Source organism: Grampus griseus (genome assembly GCF_964374135.1).
Source record: "Grampus griseus genome assembly, chromosome: 21".
In the NCBI taxonomy this organism is placed as follows: Eukaryota; Metazoa; Chordata; class Mammalia; order Artiodactyla; family Delphinidae; genus Grampus; species Grampus griseus.
The window spans coordinates 16,510,889-16,527,692 of record NC_139015.1 but is presented as its reverse complement, the minus strand read 5'-3'; the positions used below and the strand labels follow the sequence as shown (position 1 = coordinate 16,527,692).

Sequence of the window (16,804 nt, the reverse complement as noted above, 5' to 3'; positions counted from 1 at the left end):
ACATTGAAAAATCATAGGTTAATAGCTTTATTACATTGTCAGCTGATTCAAACACATTGGTAAAAACAAGGTAAGAAAAAGGTAAAACAAAAAAATAATTAGTAAATAAGCATGGGAAACACTTAGCTTCTCATTTGCTAATGGATGTGATGTGTATTTATAATTCAATAGAAACAAATTGTATGTAATTAACATAACCAGTGCAGATGAAAGTGTAACTGGCACTATATTTTTTCACAACAATACAGACTAATATAATTCATAATACAATTCAGAAAATGTACCTTAATTTCAAATTCCTTGACTCTATTTATTTTTACCTCTGCATATCCAAGGAAATGATCCTATCTAAAGTTTTATGCAAAGCAATTCACTGAAGCTTTATTTCAAATTACCAGCAGAAAAAATGAAGTTTCTCACAAAAAGGAATTATAAAACATATTAGCAGGATATTCATCAGCTATTTATAATGAAATATTTTTCATATGATAAGTTGAAAATCAGTACAAGTTAAATATGAATAAAACTACCTAAAAAGCAAGGACTATACAATGTCTGGAAAGTAACACATGACAAAAGTGTCAGGGTAAAAGCATTAAGATCCTGCTTTTACTTTTTTAAACTTTCTGCTATGTGTTTATTTGTATGAAGCCTTTAAGAAAAAAGAATTTTTTTGAACATATCCCAAATAATTAAATGACCTCCAAACACGCTACCCTTTAATTAGTTCTTTATTCTTGATCATGACTGCATCAACTCTAACCTGTTTTGTTTTGTTTTGTTTTCTCTCTTGGAATCAGCTACCTGGGTGTTCCAACACTGCTTTAATCACCTCTTGGTGTCTCAGCTAAGAATGCCTGTCTCAGTTCCACCTGGAAATCCACCACAGGTACTGCTGAGATCGTCTTGGGTACAGGTGACACTCCTGGTTGCTCAGTGAGGCTCTTCTTCTCCGTTTGGCTTGGACTTCTACCTGTGGTACGTGCTGTTCTGTGGTCCGTCTCCGGTGTAAACGGTCCCTGGCCCGCTCCATTTTGACGCTGGCCGCTCCTCAGAACACAAAGTTAGGCATCTCTGGCAGCCGCTCCACTCTGCGCTGTCATATACCCTTTAATTTTGCTTATTATTTCTGGCCAAATGGAAATTTTTTTCTTTACGTAGTAAGTTGTTAGTATTTTAAGGATTCTGGGTTTTCAGAAATAGTTAGGCTGTATTCACTTTCGGTTTTAAAGGAATTCTTCCATATTATTTTATGTTACTTTAATGGTTTTATTTATATTTAAATTTTTGTTTTATTTAGAGCTTTTTCTGGTATGTAAAATGAGAAATGGATTCAATTTCATTTTTTTATATGTCTATCTGGTTCGAACACCGTTTACTGAAATATTCCATCTTTGCCTCAAGATTTGACTAATCCTCTTCACTAGGAGGGCCGGTGACTGAGGTGAGAGATGCTGGCAACCTGCCTCTCCTGGGGTGAAATCTTAGCCTTTTGACTGGGAGTGGTGTTAAAGGAGCTCGCATCTTGTTGGCCTCAAGAAATAGAGTAGACATTCTGTATTATGAAGTTGCGGAAGGAATGGGAGCAGGTTCTGGCTGAAATGTCACCGATTCCCACTGTTCTTATCGACGTCTAGGAGTTTTTCTTGAATAAATGCTTACTGATTTGAGGTATGCCCTTAGGTCAATTTCCAGAGGTTTTAAACATTTGTGTTTTATAATATTTACCAGTTAAATGGTTGTTTTGCTGAGGAGAGGTGTATATGCCAAGTTTCCTGGAAGTCTGATCAAATTCTTTTTTCTGTCTTTCAGCAATGTTTTAATGATTTGTTTGTATTTGTGTAACATTTGTTTATATATATCACATGTGATATGTATTATATTTACACTGATATAATCATGATTGTCTTTTCATCTGCCTTATGTCAGATTTTATGTGTTTGTAAATTTTCAGAAGTTTTTCACCATGTAGTCTAATTTATTTGTTTGTGAAAAGTTTTTCTGGTAGCTAGGTTTGGATAATTGCTCAGTGGTTACCTTTCAAATGATAGCTTTATATAGTGTTTTTCGTCATCCATTAATTTACATGGTATTTGTTGCTTCTCTATTTGCTTGGTGTTAAAATTAGTTGTTTCCACTTTCTGCTTCTTCCTCCCTTCCTCTTACCACTGGAATTTAATCAATAGCATTATCAACGTTTATTTAGTATTTGCTATTTTACTGTTAAATATGCTTATATTTCTAAAATTTGATTTTTATCGCCTTAAATGATACACTTTGGCTCCCAGCTAATATTACCAAGAAGGTGAATGAGGTAAATCTTCTCAGGACTGCTACCTATTTTGTGCACATTGTGGCTACACAACTCCAGGGGTTGCTGTTCATGTCTAAGTGAATGATACCCCTCAGAACTGTGAATTGTAAAGAAAAAGTAAAAAATGGTAGGTGTCATAAGGAGGAGAAGATTCATTCTGGAGGATATCAGGAAAGGTTCCCCAGAAGAGGTATTATTTGAAGGTTGCATAATGTGTGCTGATTTCAAGGGAATAAGTGAGTTTTTCGTAAGAAAGTTTAAAGAGAGAACAGGGTCCTTCAACAATATGCAGGACAGATAAAATGCCGTCAATTTTCCTATGGAAAATCACCTTCCATACAGTGTGAAGATGTTATTAAGTCATAGTCAAACTCTCATTTTCCTGTTTAATAGAAAATTATCAGTGTAGTATTTTCACTAGTTTTCAGCATCATGAAGGAAATATTCATGGGTAGTGCACCTTTTTAAAAACTGCAATCAAAGAATGCTCTCAATTATTACGTTAAAATTGATTTAATGATCACCATTCAACTGGAATGCTAATGTCAGGAAAAAGCTAGAAATGTAACAAGAGTTTACATTACCGACAAAAAGGCTTCAGGGTCAAACCTGGTCATACTTTTTATTTTTTATTTTTTTAAGGTTTAAAAGATTGTATTTAATTTATTTATTTATTTGCGGGTACGCGGGCCTCTCACTGTTGTGGCCTCTCCTGTTGCGGAGCACAGGCCCGGACGCGCAGGCTCAGTGGCCATGGCTCACGGGCCCAGCCTCTCCGCGGCATGTGGGATCTTCCCGGCCCGGGGCATGAACCCGTGTCCCCTGCATCAGCAGGCAGACTCTCAACCACTGCGCCACCAGGGAAGCCCTAAAAGATTTTATTTTAATGTTGTGATACCATATCACAAAGGAGGATTGTTTTAAGAACAGGAGGAATATATATATATATATTTTTTAATTTTATTTTATTTATTTTTTTATACAGCAGGTTCTTATTAGTTATCCATTTTATACATATTAGTGTATATATGTCAATCCCAATCTCCCAGATGAACTGGTCATACTTTTAAATAACAGACACACATATGCAAAGGAACATTCAAATAAAAGACATTTGTTAATGCTCCTTTATTTAGAGTAAATGAAATGAGTCTTTATTAATGATTTGCGTGGTGATCACTCCATTTGTGTTGGGAGCCAATTAGGAGGATTCTATTGGCATTTTCCTTGTACCAATCAGCATTGCACAATATAGGAAGCACAAGGTCACATCTTTATATTCTGAAAGCTTGAGTGATTACAAATTGCAGAGGTCCCATGCAGAAAGATCATTACCTGCTATGTCCCTTGTTTTCAAAAGTAATAATCAGGTTATCAGCTATAAGAATGCTTTTCCCTTTGGTTACCAAACAGTGAGGCTTTTATAATAGCAGGTCAGCCGAGAACAGCATAAGCCAACATTAATAAGTTAAAAGTACCACTGGGACAAGACAAGAATTGGCAGCACTGTTGATCTTGTTTATTCTGTGTGTTACTTTTTTTTCGTTCGTCTAGGTTCATTTCCAGACAGTCTCTTTTCATTGCTTGTGTGTTCATCTATGCAGAGTTAAAATGCCTTAGTGGTGGCAGAGAGTAATTAGCATATAGAGCCTGGAAACTCAACTTCTAAATTTTATTAATGAGCTCAGTTCCCCTTTATCTTTTAACTGACCCCCAAGAGCATTAATGAAAAGTATCTAAATATGAATACAGGTGTAGTAATAAAGGAGAATTATCAGTCACCCTTAATTAAGTTGGTGTCACCTTAGCTTTTAGTAGGGTAATAGGGTAGTATTGCCACCTGCAATCACTCAAGATTATTTTGCTCACTAATTAACTCACTTAAAAAAATTAAATGGGCTTCCTCGCTGTGCCCTGGGGCATGTTTGGGTGATGCAGAAGGGTAACCAGCAAGGTGATTCTGGCAGCAGAGCAGGAGGTGAATTGAAAGGACAGGCTGTGAGTCAAGAATGCCGCCACAACCCAGGAGATTGGTTCAAGATGGCAGAGTAGAAGGATGTGCTCTCATGCCCTCTTGCAAGAACACCAGAATCACAACTAACTGCTGAACAATCATTGACAGGAAGACACTGGAATTCACCAAAAAAGATACCCCACATCCAAAGACAAAGAAGCCACAATGAGACAGTAGGAGGGGCGTAATCACAATAAAATCAAATCCCATAACTGCTGGGTGGGTGACTCACAAACTGGAGGACACTTATACCACAGAAGCCCACCCACTGGAGTGAAGGTTCTGAGCCCCACGTCAGGCTTCCCAACCTGGGGGTCAAGCAACGGGAGGAGGAATTCCTAGAGAATCAGACTTTGAAGGCTAGCAGGATTTGATTGCAGGACTTCGACAGAACTGGGAGAAAAAAAGACTCCACTCTTGGAGGGCACACACAAAGTAGTGTGCTCATTGGGGCCCAGGGGAAGGAGCAGTGACCCCAGGGGAGACAGAACCAGACCTACCTGCTAGTGTTGGAGGGTCTCCTGCAGAGGCGGGGGTGGCTGTGGCTCACCGTGGGGACAAGGACACTGGCAGCAGGAGTTCTGGGAAGAACTCCTTGGCGTGAGCCCTCGCAGAGTCTGTCATTAGCCCCACCAAAGAGCCCAGGTAGACTCCACTGTTGGGTCACCTCAGGACAAACAACCAACAGGGAGGGAGCCCAGCCCCACCTATCAGCAGTCAAGCAGATTAAAGTTTTACTGAGCTCTGCCCACCGAAGCAACAGCCAGCTCTACCCACCACCAGTCCCTCCCATCAGGAAACTTGCACAAGCCTCTTAGATAGCCTCATCCACCAGAAGGCAGACAGTGGAAGCAAAAAGAACTACAGTCCTGCAGCCTGTGGAACAAAAACCACATTCACAGAAAGATAGACAAGATGAAAAGGCAGAGGGCTATGTACCAGATGAAGGAACAAGGTAAAACCCCAGGAAAACAACTAAATGAAGTGAAGATAGGCAACCTTTCAGAAAGAGAATTCAGAATAATGATAGTGAAGATGATCCAGGACCTCGGAAAAAGAATGGAGGCAAAGATCGAGAAGATACAAGAAATGTTAATAAAGATCTAGAAGAATTAAAAACAAAGAAACACAGATGAACAACACAATAACTGAAATGAAAAATACACTAGAAGGAATCAATAGCAGAATAACTGAGGCAGAAGAATGGATAAGTGACCTGGAAGACAGAATGGTGGAATTCATTGATGTGGAACAGAATAAAGAAAAAAGAAGGAAAAGAAATGAAGGCAGCCTAAGAGACCTCTGTGACAACATTAAACACAACAACATTGCATTATAGGGGTCCCAGAAGGAGAATAAAGAGAGAAAGGACCCAAGAAAATACTTGAAGAGATTATAGTTGAAAACGTCCCTAACATGGGAAAGGAAATAGCCACCCAAGTCCAGGAAGTGCAGAGAGTCCCATACAGGATAAACTGAAAGAGAAACACTCTGAGACACATAGTAATCAAATTGCCAAAAAATAAAGACAAAGAAAAATTATTGAAAGCTGCAAGTGAAAAATGATTAACACAAAAGGTTAACAGCTGATTTCTCAGCAGAAACTCTACAAGCCAGAAGGGAGTGGCATGATATACTTAAAATGATGAGAGGAAAGAACCTGCAACTAAGATTACACTACCCGGCAAGGATCTCATTCAGATTCGATAGAGAAATCAAAAGCTATACAGACAAGTAAAAGCTAAGAGAATTCAGCACCGCCAAACCAGCTCTACACCAAATGCTAAAGGAACTTCTCTGAGTGGGAAACCCAAGAGAAGAAAAGGACCTACAAAAACGAACCCAAAACAATTAAGAAAATGGTCATAGGAACGTACATATCGATAATTACCTTAAACGTGAATGGATTAAATGCTCCAACCAAAAGACACAGGCTTGCTGAATGGATTCAAAAAGAGGACCCATATATATGCTGTCTACAAGAGACCCACTTCAGACCTAGGGACACATTCAAACCGAAAGTGAGGGGATGGAAGAAGATATTCCATGCAAATGGAAATCGAAAGATGGAGTAGCAATACTCATATCAGATAAAATAGATTTTAAAATAAACAATGTTACAAGAGACAAGGAAGGACATGACATAATGATCAAAGGATCAATCCAAGAAGAAGATATAACAATTATAAATATATATGCACCCAACATAGGAGCACCTCAATACATAAGGCAACTGCTAGCAACTATAAAAGAGGAAATCGACAGTAGCACAGTAATTGTGGGGGACTTTAACACCTCATTTACACCAATAGACAGATCATCCAAACAGAAAATTATCAAGGAAACACAAGCTTTAAGTGACACAAGAGACCAGATATATAACTGATATTTATAGGACATTCCAACCAAAAACAGCAGATTACACTTTCTTCTCAAGTGAGCATGGAACATTCTCCGGGACAGATCACAACTCGGGTCACAATCAAGCCTCAGTAAATTCAAGAAAATTGAAATCATATCAAGCATCTTTTCTGACCACAGCTCTATGAGATTAAAAATCAGTTAACAGGGAAAAAAACGTAAAAAACACAAACACATGGAGGCAAAACAATATGTTACTAATTAACCAATTGATCAGTGAAGAAATCAAAGAGGAAATCAAAAAATACCTAGAGACAAATGACAATGAAAACACGACGATCCAAAACCTATGGGATGCAGCAAAAGCAGTTCTAAGAGGGAAGTTTATAGCTATACAAGCCTACCTCAAGAAACAAGAAAAATCTCAAATAAACAGTCTAACCTTACACCTAAAGGAACTAGAGAAAGAAGAACAAACAAAACCCAAAGTTAGCAGAAGGAAAGAAATCATAAAGATCAGAGCAGAATGAATGAAATAGAAACAAAGAAAACAATAGCAAGGATCAATAAAACTAAAAGCTGGTTCTTTGAGAAGATAAACAAAATTGATAAACCATTATTAGCCAGACTCATCAAGTAAAAGAGGAAGAGGATTCAAATCAATAAAATTAGAAATGAAAAAGGAGAAGTTACAACAGACACCACAGAAATACAAAACATCCTAAGAGACTACTACAAGCAACTCTATGCCAATAAAATGGACAACCTGGAAGAAATGGACAAATTCTCAGAAACGTATAACCTTCCAAGACTGAACCAGGAAGAAATAGAAAATATGAACAGACCAGTCACAAGTAATGAAATTGAAACTGTGATTAAAAATCTTCCAACAAACAAAAGTCCAGGACCAGATGGCTCACAAGTGAATTCTATCAAACATTTAAAGATCAGCTAACACCCATCCTTCTCAAACTCTTCCAAGAAATTGCAGAGGAAGGAACACTCCCAAACTCATTCTATGAGGCCACCATCACGCTGATACCAAAAGGAAACAAAGATACTACAAAAAAAGAAAATTACAGACAAATATCACTGATGACTATAGATGAAAAAATCCTGAACAAAATACTAGCAAACAGAATCCAACAACATACTAAAAGGATTATACACCATGATTAAGTGGGATTTATCCCAGGGATGCAACGACTCTTCAATACACGCAAATCAATCAATGTGATACACCATAATAACAAATTGAAGAAGAAAAACCATGTGACCATCTCAATAGATGCAGAAAAAGCTTTTGACAAAATTCAACACCCATGTATGATAAAAACTCTCCAGAAAGTGGGCATAGAGGGAACCTACCTCAACATAATAAATGCCATATATGACAAACCCACAATAAACATCATTCTCAATGGTGAAAAACTGAAAGCATTTCCTCTAAGATCAGGAATGAGACAAGGATGTCCACTCTCACCACTATTATTCAACATAGTTTTGGAAGTCCTAGCCATGGCAATCAGAGAAGAAAAAGAAATAAAAGGAATACAAATTGGAAAAGAAGAAGTAAAACTGTCACTGTTTGTAGATGACATGATACTCTGCATAGAGATTCCTAAAGATGCCACCAGAAAACTAGTAGAGCTAATCAATGCATTTGGTAAAGTTGCAGGATACAAAATTAATGTACAGAAATCCCTTGCATTCTTATATGCTAAATATGAAAAATCTGAAAGAGAAATTAAGGAAACACTCTCATTTACCATTGCAACAAAAAGAATAAAATGCCTATGGATAAACCTACCTAGGGAGACAAAAGACCTGTATGCAGAAAACTATAAGACACGGATGAAAGAAATTAATGATGATACCAACAGATGGAGAGATATACCATGTTCTTGGATTGGAAGAATCAATATTGTGAAAATGACTATACTACCCAAAGCAATCTATAGATTCAGTGCAATCCCTATCAAATCACCAATGACATTCTTTACAGAACTAGAACAAAAAATCTTAAAATTTGTATGGAGTCACAAAAGACCCCGAATAGCCAAAGCAGTCTTGAGGGAAAAAAACAGCGCTGGAGCAATCAGACTCCCTGACTTCAGACTATACTACAAAGCTACAGTAATCAAGACAATATGGTACTGGCACAAAAACAGAAATATAGATCAATGGAACAGGATAGAAAGCCCAGAAATAAACCCATGCACCTATGGTCAACTAATCTATGACAAAGGAGGCAAGGATATACAATGGAGAAAAAACAGCCTCTTCAATAAGTGGTGCTAGGAAAACTGGACAGCTACATATAAAAGAATGAAATTAGAACTCTCCCTAACACCATACAGAAAAATAAACTCAAAATGGATTAGAGACCTAAATGTAAGACCAGACACTATAAAACTCTTAGAGGAAAACTTAGGAAGAACACTCTTTGACATAAATCACAAGATCTTTTTTGATCCACCTCCTACTTCTAGAGTAATGGAAATAAAAACAATAATAAAAAAATCTGACCTAATGAACCTTACAAGCTTTTGCAAAGCAAAGGAAACTACAAACAAGACCAAAAGATAACCCTCAGAATGGAAAAAAATATTTGCAAACGAATCAACGGACGAAGTGTTAATCTCCAAGATATATAAACAGTTCATGCAGCTCAATACTAAAAAAACAAACAACCCAATCCAAAAATGGGCAGAAGACCTAAATAGACCTTTCTCCAAAGAGGACATACAGATGGCCAAGAAGCACATGAAAAGCTGCTCAATATCACTAATTATTAGAGAAATGCAAATCAAAACTCCAATGAGGTATCACCTCACACCAGTTAGAATGGTCATCCTCAGAAAATCTGCAAACAACAAATTCTGGAGAGGGTGTGGAGAAAAGGGAACCCTCTTGCACTGTTGGTGGGAATGTAAATTGATACTGCCACTATGGAGATCAGTATGGATGTTCCTTCAAAAACTAAAAACAGAATTTCCGTATGACCCAGCAATCCCACTACTGGGCATATACCCTGAGAACACCATAATTCAAAAAGACACATGCACCCCAATGTTCATTGCAGCACTATTTATAATAGCCAGGTCATGGAAGCAACCTAAATGCCCATCGCCAGGTGAATGGATGAAGATGATGTGGTACATATATACAATGGAATATTACTCAGCCATAAAAAGGAACGTAATTTGGTCATTTGTAGAGATGTGGATGAATCTAGAGAGTGTCATACAGAATGAATTAAGTCAGAAAGAAAAAAACAAACATCTCATATTAACGCATGTATATGGAACCTAGAAAAATGGTACAGATGAACCGGTTTGCAGGGCAGAAAGTGAGACACAGATGTAGAGAACAAACGTGTGGACACCAAAGGGGAAAAGCAGAGGCGTGTGGGGATGGTGGTGTGATCAATTGGGTGATTGGGATTGACATGTATACACTGATGTGTATAAAGTGAATGACTAATAAGAACCTGCTGTATAAAAAAATAAATAAAATAAAATTCAAAAAGAAATTAACAGCAACAAAAAAATTAAATGACCTTTCAAAAATGAGTAAAATAAGATCTCTTAAGGACCATTAAAAGGTATATTTGTGAAATAGCATTGGTAGAGTATTTAATCATAGAATTTCAGAGTTTTGAGGGACCTTAGTGGTTAATTTTATACAACCTCTACCCATGAATCTCTTGAAACACTCTCTTGGTGCAGACTTTCTAAGACTCTAGTAACTGGAGGTAATTTCACTGTGTCTGATACTCCAAGGTCTTTTATCTAATTTCATTAATTCTTAGATTCTTTATATGCAAAACACCCTGTAGAGATAGTATAATGACTGGGAAGGATATTTCACTCTTTTGGATAAAGGTGCAATTTATTCAAGTAACATTTGTTGCATGTGCATATGAACTCTATTATGACTACTTTTGGCACGTAGAGAAACACAAAACATTGTTGTGCTGCCTCTGAAGAGTTTGTAATCTGGGATCTAGGAAGAGATGTACAAAGAACAACTTCATAAAAAAATTGAGTATGACATCATCTGAATTAAACACATTTGCTAAGAATTATCAGTAACCATGCACAGTGAATAAAAAGAGACATAACTGCAAGTCAAGCCAGTGGGCATCTCTTGTTCCTTAGGAGAATTTTCCACATTAAAGAAAAATGACATTTTTACATAGGAAACACACAGGTCATTTTTATTTAGGAGACATTCAAAGCAGTTTACTGCCTTTGTTGTATATGTTAGTTGAAATGCTTTAACAATGCTTGTGATTTTGCTAGTTATCTGCTGTATCAGAAATGGATCCAAGCTAGCATTGTTGGCTTTTCACTTTAATGAGCATGAAGCAAAATTTACTAGCGTTCAGTGACTCTACCAGGTGCTAATCCAAAGCATGTTTTCCCATAATGGAAGTGTCTCCTTCCCTCTCACAGATAGTACATTCCACATCAGGAGAGAGCATGTTTAAGGGCCCATGATAATGAGTTAATAATGGGCACAAGTGATTTTTCTTGGAACGGTTTGACTTCTGAGCATTTTTCTAACATATACTTGAGATTTCAGTAACCATTTCAGCAACCATTTCAGTAGATTTGATAGTATACCTTGTAACTGATAGTTTCACCATTGGACCCAACCACTTACTAGCTCACATCCTCCTATTTCTCTATATAACTGTGTACTGTAACAACTCATAATAATCAGTATAATTGCGTATGTTTGTTTAACTCATTATTTGCTAGGACAACGTGCCAAGAACTTCATATTCATTTATCCGTATTTCATCTTTGCCACAACACTATAAGAATTCTTACTCCCACTGTACAAAACAGACACTAAATCAAAGAGGGGTAAATTTCCTGATACAAGGCAGAGAGGGCCAGTCCAGACTCAGATCTGTTGGACTCCACACCCAAAACTGGCAGTGGAATTTGCTCACCTGGAACGTATTTCCAGGAACAATTTCTTGGAACATAGCTAGTAATTTTCCATTTCCATACGTTTGCTTTATGTTGATTCCTCCGTGATGAATGCTCTGTACTGCCCATTTAACTTTGTATCTTCAAATGCTTATTTGTGTGCCTCTCCTACTTTGGTGAGCACAATAAGAGCTATTCCAGAATTACAAAAATGGAACTGTGCTGTGAAGTGTTAATAAGTGTAAAAGTCCAGATTCCGCTTTCTCATTTTTAGCATAGTCTCAAAACTTGAAGTTTTCTATTGAAAGAGTAAAGGATTATGCCAGAAATATATTTTTAAAGAATCTCTGAAATAGGCCTCCATGTTTCTCTGACAGCTGTAAGAGAATCTACAACCTACAAATGCTCTTTCCTTTCTGTTTTATAAGCTTCTTTCCATCCAGATAGCACTTTGGGACACCGCATATGAAAGGAACAATAGTATCAAAAGTTACATGGATTGGGATTTGGAGTGTACATATTTAAGTTGTTATGGAAAATAATCCATGGACATTGGTTAGGGAATAGGAACACTTTTTTCCTACATTGGATAGTTTTTTAAGGTATAACTTGCTTCTATAGAATTGATGGAAAAGGTACACTGAAATCTGTTTTTCTTTAACCTAGAGTATTTTTGGTCTAACATTTATTGAGTGTATATATTAAATTATATCTGATATGAGAACAATCTTTCATATGCCACTTAGTATCAGAGATACAGGTGCTTTTAAGAAAGTCCTGCAATTATTCTGTTTGTATTGATGTAGACTGTATTCAAGGATGGAGACCATGTCTCCCATGTGACATTGTAGGGCACATCTGCCAGCAAATCCCTGATTGATTAATTAATTGACTTTATTGAAGTATTGAGTTGGACTGGAGGTCAGTAGACCTGCTTAAGCTGTTTCTCTGTTATCCACTAGCTAAAGACCTTGGGGGAGGCTACAGCAGACTTACTTTCCTCACCTGTAAAAACAGTGAGCTGTACATGATGGTCTTTAAGCCATCTTCCAGCAATTAAATTCTAGAATTGCACGAGATCTCTTGTTCTTCTACCTGCCAGATTCTTTCTCTGTATAAGATGGTTCTGGATGGCCTTTCCCATTTCCTATTGAATTGAAGGGGATCAGAATATGCCACCTTCTAATATGCCATTTTGGCATGTGGATTATTTTGAGCTGAAGGCAATTGAGAATCAACAGATTCAGAAAGAAGCCTTCTCAGAGCTTCCCTTATGTGACTAAATGCAGGAACTTCTGAGAAATGAGAACTGCCATGAATCTCCTCTCTGGGGGAATTTTATGGTCATGAAGAAGATGGGAAGTTGGCACCAACAGCGTGCACAAACAAACCTTATTAAAATAGCCCTTGTCTTCCATTAGCTTTCACACATATTTTTCTTTCCACAATTTGCTCTTCCTAGAAGCCCACACCCCCCCTTTCCTTTGTCTAGGCACTTCATAATTTATCATCCTTTGTTAAAATGGTATATAAACTTCTGAGTCTAATCATTTCTTTGAGTTTTTACTTCTTTTCCATGTAGTCCCTATGAATGTAAAAACATCAATTAAATTTGTATTCTTTTTTCTTCTGTTTATCTGTTTTGTGTCAGTTTAATTCACAGGCCCCAGATACAGAATAGAAGAAGGTAGAGAAAAAAGTTATTTTCTTACCATACATAATGCTGAGGATGAAAATATTTCTATTTGGTTTACAGTAATGATGGATTTGATTCTTTTCTTGCTCTCTGCTTCTCTCCTACGATTTGAGGGTCCTGTAGTTTAAAGAGCTCCCAAGCTTATTAGCACCTTGACACAGGTAACCCTGGATGGCAGCCAGCTCTTTAGGATTTGAATACTTACAAGCTGCTCATACTGTCATAAAGTAGGTAAGGTAGAATTATATTGTCTCCTAGTTTGGGTATACATAGCATGACATGGCTTGTTGCCAGCTTCACATCACATCTGTTTCCTGGTTTAATATTTTATACATAGGGTCACACAGTCAATTCTAGACTCATTAAAAAGCAGCTTGTTTCTGTATTACTAAATGGTTCATAAGGAGCCAAATTCTTCTAAGTCACTGTGGGACAATATCGTAAGCTTCCTGAAGACACAAAATTACCACTCTTACACTGGAAAAACATTTGCCTGGGAACCACAAAACCTACATTTTAACTCAAGCTCTGGTACTAATTTGCGGTGTGACCTTAGGCGGACCATTTAATGTTGCTGAGCCACAATGTCCTGAGCTCCAAAACCACAGCTTTGAACTAGATGGCTTCTTAGGCCTCTCCTGAATATAAAATTTGCTCTGTGCTCTAAGGCCATGATTGAGTTTATTACTCCAGTAATAACATAATTTCAAGCGGTAACTTGGAATAAAATTCAGTTTTTATAAAATCTCCAGATAATTGGAGGAGAGAATTTTATTTCAGTATTGTTGTCCCACAGATTGCAATATGTCCCAGGTCACATCCTAATTTTTGAAACACTATAAAATATAATAAAAGCCTAAAGTGATATGATTAGCCAATAACAAAGACAGTGGTTCTGTCTCAGAATAGACTAGATATCAATTTTTCGAACCAAGCGGAGATTTTCAAGCATTCCTGCATATGAGCCAAGATACCTGTGAAGGTAGAAATATAGTTTATGTAAAAAACTACGCACTTTCATCTGCCTACAAAAGTAGAAACATCTGAATGCTCAATTTCAGCCCATTCTTTAGTATGCAAAGTGTTCTGGGTTTACTTGTCCCTCCCTCTTGATTTAGAAAGAAGACCAGCCTTATTTTTACTCAGTAGGAAAGAGGCTCAGAAAAGTCACATCTCATGGATCAGATTCCTGAGAGCTTTGTAATGCAAATCATACTGCTCCTTTCTTCTTACCAACAACTTAATTTGGGACAGGATTGATTAACCAGAATGTTTGCTAATCAGTTTGAAACAAGACTAGGCTGGGGGCCAGTGGAAGTTTGCCAGATCCAAAGACAAGGTTGACAGCCGGTCTCATTTTGGAAATGCTTTTGCCCATTATCTTATCATTTGGTCCATTTTATATGGTCCACGTCTCAAGTTACAATAGTAATTTTGAAGGCACTCCAGAGAAAAGGAAAAAAATAGGACATCACACAAAATTTAGAGATACTGATTTAACAATACTTTGAAAATTAGGCTACCTTGCTGTAAATTAAATCACCTGCCCTGCCCCCAATTTTTTTTTAAGAGTTGCTAGGTATACTGACAGTTATAAATTACTGCTGAGCTCTAGGCTTTGGATGTAGCTAATGTGACAACATTTGCAGATGAAGTAGGGAAAACAACTTTCTGGCGTCAGAACATATGGATTATTTGTCTCACTCTCCAAAATTTTGAAATAGAACTAGATAATTGTGCTCAAACCAAGATGTTATGAAGTCACTGAGGTTGTAGAATCATAGGATACATTCATTGCAGAGGCAGAAATTTCAAACCTTGTAGGGACTAGGAGGGTGATGTGAATGTGTGAATCAGACAAGATGTAGGATAACAGGAAATGTTGGAGTCTATATGCTTCTAAAGATTTTTAAGTTTGAAGGAAAAATACCATGCTCATAAAACAACAATAACAAGAGCCCTGGCATAAATTATCAGCTTTGAATAAAATAGAGTTAGAAGGACTATATTAATTCTTGTTTCAGAGGTGTACATGCAATGCACTGTCTTCCTCAAGATAGGCAATAAGAGCTTGGAGGAGAGAGGACTAAAATTTATTGGGTGTCATAAACATCAGGCATCCTATTGGACATTTGAACATACTTGATTGCATAAATTCTCGCAATGACCATTTATGGTAGGCAGTATTATCCCCATTTCATAGATGACAAATTTCAATTTCAGAGAGTTTAGGTAACTTACAAAAGGTGAGTGGAAAGTAAGGTTTTAATTACAAAGCCCATGTTCTTTCTTCTATTCTAACTGTATGAATTTGATCAAGCTATTCAATCTCCCTGTGCCAGTTGTTTAAACTGGGCATAGTAATACTTTCTTCACAAAAATATTTTAAGAATTTTAAAAGTTAATAGTTGTGAAGATGTCTCACAGTTACATTTTCTTAACGTATGTTGAATATGAGAGTATGACAATGACTCTATTAAGCGACCATCAGCGTAGCAGATGTTTGAATTGTTTCTGCGGGGCATGGGGGTGGGAGGTGGGATGTGATGGACAAGGCACATGAGTTCTTTCACCTGGTTTGTATTGTGAGTTATATCCAAGTAAGCTGGCTAGAATTTGGGGTGCAGCTGTGGCTGTGCAGTGGCTGAGGGATGCTGACACATTATGGCTACTACAATGAGAATAATAACTGTGAACTGAGGAATAACAGTATATTAGAGTTCTCCAGAGAAACAGAACAAACAGGGTGTGCGTGTGTGTGTGTGTGTGTGTGTGTGTGTGTGTGTGTGTGTGTTTATTATAAGGAATTGGCTCATGCAATCATGCAAGCTGACAAGTCCTGAGACCTGCAGTCAGCAAGTTGGAGACCCAAGAGAACCAATGATGTAGTTTCGGTCTGCGTCTGAGGGCCTGAGACAGGAGAGCCGATGGGGTAAGTTCCTGTCTAAAGTTGGCAGGTTTGAGACCCAAGAAGAGTGCATGTTTTAGTTTAAGTTCTAAGTCAGGAAAAGACTGATGTTCTAGCTCAAGTAGTCAGGCAGGGGGAGTTCTCTCTCACAGGATGGTCAGCCTTTTTGTTCTATTCAGGCCTTCAGATGATGGGATAAGGCCCACCCACATTAGGAAGTGCTTTACTCAGTCTACTGATTTGAATGTTAATCTTATCCAAAAACACCCTCACAGAAACACCTGGAATAATTTTTGAGCAAATATCTGGGCACCTCGTGGCCCAGTCAAGTTGACAAATAAAATTAATTATCACAAATAGTAATTAGGATAACTATTACCGACTCAGGAAATGATCAAATGTTAACAGAGTAATAAAGAAAGCAAACATGTTGAAGGAATATGTGACATTTTAAACAAGTAAACTGCACACAGTGAAGAATTTTGTTAGCTGAAAAGTTTCAATATACTTGCTCATCTAAGGTAACTTTCCCGCAGAAAACCGTGGGAGCTACTCAGGTGTTGCA

The 16,804-nt window shown here is 37.4% G+C and overlaps 1 pseudogene across 1 annotated transcript; it reads right to left on the bottom strand.

Moving 5' to 3' along the window:
* Positions 1-824: 824 nt before the first annotated feature.
* On the bottom strand, positions 825-1,033 carry LOC309838868 (SNRPN upstream reading frame protein-like; annotated as a pseudogene). Its single transcript has one exon. The product of its transcript is annotated as an SNRPN upstream reading frame protein-like (transcript).
* Positions 1,034-16,804: the final 15,771 nt, after the last annotated feature.